Source organism: Poecilia mexicana, unplaced genomic scaffold, assembly GCF_051168715.1.
Source record: "Poecilia mexicana isolate PSO_F unplaced genomic scaffold, ASM5116871v1 scaffold_9, whole genome shotgun sequence".
Lineage (NCBI taxonomy): Eukaryota > Metazoa > Chordata > Actinopteri > Cyprinodontiformes > Poeciliidae > Poecilia > Poecilia mexicana.
This window is the reverse complement of record NW_028263378.1, coordinates 24038606-24045944: the sequence shown is the minus strand read 5'-3', so window position 1 is coordinate 24045944 and position 7339 is coordinate 24038606.

The window sequence follows — 7339 nt, the reverse complement described above, 5'->3', positions numbered from 1 at the left end:
TAGCTGCGCAGTGACGTCAAATGGGCATTAGCCAATGAAACGCGGACCCTGTGGTAAGGTCCATGATTTTCTTTCAGTGGAGGATTTTTACAAAATACAGTTAAAATTGTCTTTGCTTGAATTTTACTTCATTTCAGTTTATTCAAATAGCACCAATTCACAACATGTCATCTCACAAGGCACTTTACCAAAAAAAAAAAAAGAGTCAATTAAATCCAACACGCAGGCAGATTCAAAGTCGGCAATAAATATTTCAAATTGCCCAAGTTATCAAACAATGTGTCCAACTTCAGTTTATTATTCAAATCAGTTAAGTTTTCCACCAACAGAAACCAAGCAAACTGCATAAAGTCACTGACTTGCAGCATTCACTCCTCCTGAAAGAGAGTGTAGCGAAAGCCTTTAATCACTTGCGTTGTGTCCTTGACTTTAGGGCCATCCCTCATACCGAGCATGCACATAGCAACAGCGGAAAAAAAATAATAAAATCTTTCCCTTAACAGGAAGAAACCTCCAGCAGAGGCTGGCTCAGTGTGAATGGTCATCTGTCAGGACGGACTGGGGGTTCTCACAACACAGAGCATTCACACAAAAATGAAACCAAAGCACTGGTTCAGGAGTAGCTTCTTTCTATATTAAAGAAAAGTAGAGAAAAAACGAACGGCAGCAGTGGAGCAGTTAGTGGCTTCATCTAGGAGAGAAACGCGGGTAAACAGATAACCGCTGAACTAGTTTCCAAACCCATAATTCGCTAACCACAGTTTCTGCTTCAGGCAAACTGTAATTCTAATGCTGGGCATGCTGGACAACAACATGGGAGTAGAGACTGATAAAAAAAAGTTATGACAAAAATCATATTTATCTTCAGAACTGAAATTGCTATAAATCTGTTTACAATCAAGTTTGATTCTGCTGTGATTATGTGACATGCAAGTAGGGTTGCATAATATCACAACATCATTTACCTAAAAACACGGTTTATTTATTTAGGGAAAGTCATAGTGATATCAGAACATGCACCATCATCATCGAACCTGATATGCTGAAATCCTACACGGCCGTCCAGCATTCATGCAGCTACATTAAACTCTACAAAGTCCAAAGGACTGAATCTTAGGTCTGCGTTCGCCACGACTCGCCTGGCTCTACACGCTAACCTTTTCTTAGATCGCGTTACATGTGCTGTCGGAACTGATTGGAGTGGATCCATTATCAATTCGTCTGCATTCTTGGCAGTCCTGGAGGAAGATGTGGCTTTTTAGCAAGTCGCAGCAGGATATATAATTGGCACTTGAAAATAAAATCTGCCCCCTCCGATCCGCGCCTCTCCTCCACACATGAGTTTTCCATTCGGAAAACCTAATGATGTTCCTGACATTTGCCTCAGGGGGGTTTCTGCAGCCGTACAGAATGCAAAAAAAACCAACATAAAAACGGTACCCTGGAGAATAAATTGAAATGAAAAATCAAAACAAGCGTACCTAGAGTGAATGAATGACACTCACCTGGACTCCATTCTGCAGAGCAACATCATGATGCCTTTGAGTTATCACTTGCACTGAATGCAGAAATTGGTTTGTTGTTTGTTAAATCATGATTTTGTCATTTTGACAAATGTATTTCTTACTAGAAAAGAAAGTACAAATTGTACAGAGTAATGCCCATCCTGATGAGTCTTATGCTCATAAGAGGTATTGTGCTGTGTTGGTATCATTATAATGTTATTCTGGGTTAATAAAAACAATTGACTGAAAAAGCTCAATAATGTAATGGCTTGATTTGATTAAACAAAAAATTTATCAAATAATTCAACACGTCAGAAATTTTGTGATAAACTTTGTGGTTGAGGTGCAGTGCAAAAGAATTTCAGCTTCTATTCAATACAGCGATTTTAAAAAAATGAACTATAGCTTCCCTGTTTTTTGTTTTTTTATTAGTTTTGTGACATTTTTTCTTGTTAAAAAAAATTTAAATATTCATCTCGCTTTGGGCCCTACAGAATACTGCATATTCGTGCACAGCTAATCGGTAATACACGGAAAATCAACCAGTGCGTCCGGCAATTAGGATTTGTTTTCTCATTTGCACATGAGATGTGATGCTTCACTTTAACATACAATTGTTGCCACAGTGAACACAGGTCTGTGTGAACATCAATTCTTACAGACTACCGACTTTCCCCTTGCTGCGCTTTTACATGCAATTGTTGGATAAAGAAAAAGGAGTAAGTGCTGTAATTTATCACACGTCGGGTCGGATTTTAATCATATAAATCATTTGCACATAAAAATCCCAGAATCAATAGAGACGACTTCTGAATTGAAATGAAATTAATCGAATTACCAGGACTGTATGGCATCCACTTGACACGCGGGACATTTTAACTCCCAGTGCATTAGGTTGCACATTACTAGATCTTTTCAGTCTTTCCTGTTTGGCACAGGCCTTCACTTGTCTGTCATGACTGCTGGCTTGTGTACTAAATCACAGCACCTGGATAAACTTTCACCTTCGGGATTGTTTTCACTTGGATTCTTTTCAAATGATGCAAAGCAAGCCTGGGGGACCAAACAATGAACCTTAAGTTGCCCAAAACAATGTTGAGTTCAAACTTATGTCATCATTATATGCGCGATGACATAATTTGGCGCTTGATGCTTGTAACAAAACAAGGTTCAAATAGGAAAAAAAAGGGGGTAAATGTAGAGATCTCTGAACTTCGACTCATAAAAACTGACCAGATGGCGCAAAACGTCTCTCAATCTCCCTAATGCTTTTTGCAGCCAAGGCATTGTTAGGAGCGCTGTTAAGTCACACTACATGAATTATGACGAGGGAATTGAAGACAAGGCCACACAGGCGGCTCGGGCCTCCAGCGTCAGGCTAATGAAGTTTGATTGAAATCCCTTCCCTCTGAATTCTCACACGTTGCATATTTAACAGTCTCATTTGGTGGTTTCTGCAACCGTTGGAGGGAGCTTGACAAAAATCCTGAGCCAGCCCCATTCTTTCCACTCCGATCATAAAACCGAAAATTTTCCTCCCAGCAGAACCCTCTTGTGTGTCTAGCCATCAGGCACAATGAACGCTGTATGGCCAGGACGTGGACAATTAAGTCTGAAGTCTTTCCAAGCCACAAATAAAAGTGTAAATATTTCCATTTTAGCCTCTCTCTCTCTCTCTCTCTCTCTCTCTTTTTATTTATTTATTTTTTTACAGTATTATTGTATTAATTATGACGTGCCGCAAAAGATTTGGTAAAATCTTTGATTTTGTGTGGCTGTTTTCCGAACAGAGTCAATAAGTCATGGTTATGCAACAAGGGAGAATAATCTGGTAGACGACTAATCTACCGGTAAACCGTTATTTTCATCCATCCCTTCTCTCTGTCTATGTAGCTTCTGTTATCAGTGATGCAGTCAGATATTTTATTCTTCTGTCTGCCGCCTGCATACCTGTGGATTTCACCTTGACAGGTCGGCATTGTTCCTACTCCAAAATAAAAGAAATACTTGTAAAATGTTCCTATGACATAAGAGAACTCAATTACTTGTAACCATTTATTAGACCCTAGTTGCGTTAAATTAACAGCATTTTTTTGTTTTGTTTTTGTTTTTGGCTGGAGCAGCCATAATTTGAGAGTAGATAAACAGGAAAGTGAGAAGGGGGGGGAAACATGCGGCAAAGGTCATCACAGGTCGGGACTTGAACCTATGACGTCTGTGTCGAAGACTAAGGCCTCCGTACATGGGTTGCGCATCTTCATAACAAGTGAAGGTAACATGGTTACTTGGTTGTGATATAAAATTATCCTATGTACCTGGAAAATACCTAACACACCCCTAAAATCCCTTTAAAGCTCTCTGTAAGAGATCCGTCTTTGGTTTTACCCATTTCCAAGCACCACTACTTCTAAAGAGACTAGTTCAAGTCCACTTGATCTGCTCTGTTCTAGATCTTTTCAGCACAATCCATCCAATTTGTTTTTAGTGACAAGAACAAATGTTCCTGTCATGTTCTTGAACACAACCCTTGCAAGGTTACATTCAACTTCCGGACAAAGACGATTCACGTGACTTTACGTCCTGCCACTAACACAAATTTGGGTTGGCAATTTTTTGTTTGACCGTCGTCGATCATTGCGAAGACCCGTTGCATCCCTATTATGCAGCAGCAACAATCTAAGAAGGTGTAGTAACAGGCGGTCTGGCTGCTTTACACGTGTTCCAGCACTCCTTACTAAGGACTCCCACTTAGTAAAGGGCACGGGTCAAGAGGCCAAAAAGATCACATGCCAACTAGGGGGACGAATCTCTATCCACATGTTTCACATTTCTGTCTATTTAAACTCATGGAATCAGATGGTCAAGCATTCTGGTCGCCGTTTCTCCACAAGTCAACAACGAAACTCCGACTCAGAAATCTTTGTTTTAGTTGCAACATGAACCAGTTTTGCTTGGTGCTGATCTTCACCCACATTCAGTTCAGACCAGTATCACTGATACCAGTGGCAGATTTAGACTTAAAATGATTTTCAGTAAACCAAGAAGTGTGTCTGTGATGTGAATTGAGATAAACTTCTCTTCAAAGACACTGAAATAAATAATTACCTGTTTTTATTTGCATTTTCTCAAAAGACAGCATACCAACAGCTACTCACACCGTTCTGTGGGCTCGGCAGAAAAATTTTCATTGGCGATAGAAAAATCAAACTTTTGTTTTTGCAATTGCTGACCAGGATTTTGCAAGTTCCCTCTTGTGTTTGGATGACTTACTGTATCTGTGGCGACAATCTGATGATGATCTCCACGTCATCACCCTGATCTTTAATTCCCTCCACAAATTCTGAAATGTGATTTGAAACCCTGGAACTTGGGCTGCGCCAACTCCAAAATCTTAATTATGCTTCCAGTCAGAAGAAGCATGTCGGTAAAATTAGAGGTTACTTCAAACCTGCAGGGGTATAAATAATTGTGGGGCTTGGAAAAACTACTGTTATTTAATTGTTTGGTGTTTTAAAAGTGACTGTACACCAGAATCGAGTGACTAATTTGTTTTTCCAACCACATATGAAGAGAAGGAAAGTAATTAGTAGACCTTATCTCCAAAAGGATGCTCACGGATCTTTAAGCGTGTGCAGCGAGACGTCTCCTGTGGGTCGGCTGGGGAGTCGTCTGCTGGGACAGTAACTTCACAAAGATCAACAAGCTGATAAAAGAAGACCTGGAAACTCTGCTGGAAAAACTCTGGGGACTGTAGAATCGATTGTGCAAAAGAAGAATGCTTTACAAAGTGAACCAAGAAAAGGAAAGAAAAGAAAAGAAAGGGAAAGAAAAGAATCGGAGATTTCTATTCACGGCACTGCAGCTTAGCAATGGCACCTTTAGTCTGAGGCAGCCTGTGATCTTTTCTGCCCACAGCTATAACCACCTATAATGACTGTTTAAAGTAACTTAGATAATGAGAGCTAGTACATCATCTAATTGTTGAACTGAAATGAACTGAATATTTACCAAGAGAACATAGAAATTACCTTTAGAACTTCATTACATTTATTTGAACTGTTTATCAGCGTGAACCAGAGACATTTGAAATATTGCCTCAAGTGATTTTTATTTGTGTGTGTGTTTGTGTGTTAATACACACCCTTTTACTGAATGGAGGGGGGTAGGGAGAGGTGCATTTAAAGCAATTAAATACAAGACAAATAGTGATTATTTTTATTTTGAGCAAACAGAGTGAGACGTTTGCTAACCTTTCCTTCCTGGAGTTCCAGTGAGGATTTTTCAGTACTGTTTGAAAGGAAAACAAAGCACATATTATGTAGTAGTCTGAACAGTGATACACTTAAGAAAATCAACATAAAGCAGACAAACATTCAAACATTTCCTAGAAGAGTCATTTAGATTACATAACGCTGTGATTCTGTTTATTTTCAGAGAACCGGTTGAGTCACGGACCTCGGCTAAACGCTGGAACCTTTCTTCTTTTTCTCTCTCTGTCCGCTAATGTTGCAACTGATGAACCTTCAGTAGCCAAAATAGTTTTCCCTGCTTGACCTTCACAAGCAGAAGAAGTCACAAGCAAAACACTGAAACATACCATAAAAAAAAAAGAAAAAAAAAAGTAAATAAATCTGCCCAAAGTGCATCTGGACTTGAAGTGTTCCACTAAGTAGAAACACAAGAAGGGAGCTGGAAAGACTTTAAAGATTAGATCACTCTTCTTCATTTCTTTATAGTGGTTTCGTCCATGCCAGCAGCTTCCTCCACTCCTCCCAACTTCCCTGACTGAAGATGGAGGAAATGGGAAGAGGAGGAGGAGGAGAGGGAGGGGAACCAGGGTTTGCACCCCTGAGATATGAAATGTCACGTGCGGCATTATACTGCTTCCAGATCAGTGGACACTTCGGTGTGCTTTATTTAGTGTGGAAACAAATGACCTTTGGAATTGTAAGGACTGGAGAACCTGGTGGAAATGAACTATGACACAGTGGAAATTTGCAATGTGCTCATACGCATTAATATTCCAGATGTTGTAGGAAACACAAGGCTTTGTTTTTCACATCAAAAGCCAAAGCAACGTCTAGTGTGCTGCAAACAACGAGTCCGGCGAGGGTCTGCATGCTGGCGTATGAGGTTGTTACGGCAACCTTTGTTATGTGCCATTCTGCGGCTGGCAGGGTTGATGCCGAAAACTACACACAGCGAGATTTGTCTAGGATCTGTGCGACGAGATGATGCAAAACCACATGCTGCACCCAATACAAAGAAAGTGGGTGTGGAAGAAACCAGGAATGATGTGTGTTAAATCAAAGGATGCAAATTAAACCAAGACGACAAGCTGTGTTAAAAAAAAAAAAGTCAAAGGAACTGTAAGAGTTACTGCATTATTTAGATTTCTTTTACTGATCTTGTGAAACAACTACACTTTTGTTGGACTTGGATTTCTTTAAATGTCTGTCGCTTAATTCATTTGATGTTGGTTTCCAGTTGTTTTTTTTTTTCATGTAACATCAAAAGTCTGGCCTTCATCACTATAAACTTTTTATTTCATGTTTGCACCTTTCATCCGCCTACAATCTGGTGAGAAAAAAAAAAAAATTTACAAACACTTTTTTTTTTTAAATTGAAGATTGATAGAATCTCTGTTTTGAGTGTGTGTGTGTGTGATATTCTCTCATGTAGCAAAACATTAATTTGTGAGACAAAATCAAACAAAAGAAAAAAGTGCAAATAAGGTTTTTTTTATCTGGATGGAAAAGATTTTCCATGTTTTTCTTAACATAATCGTTTTCAGTAAATCAAAATTAAAAGTCCAGAAAAATAAGTGTTTTTTT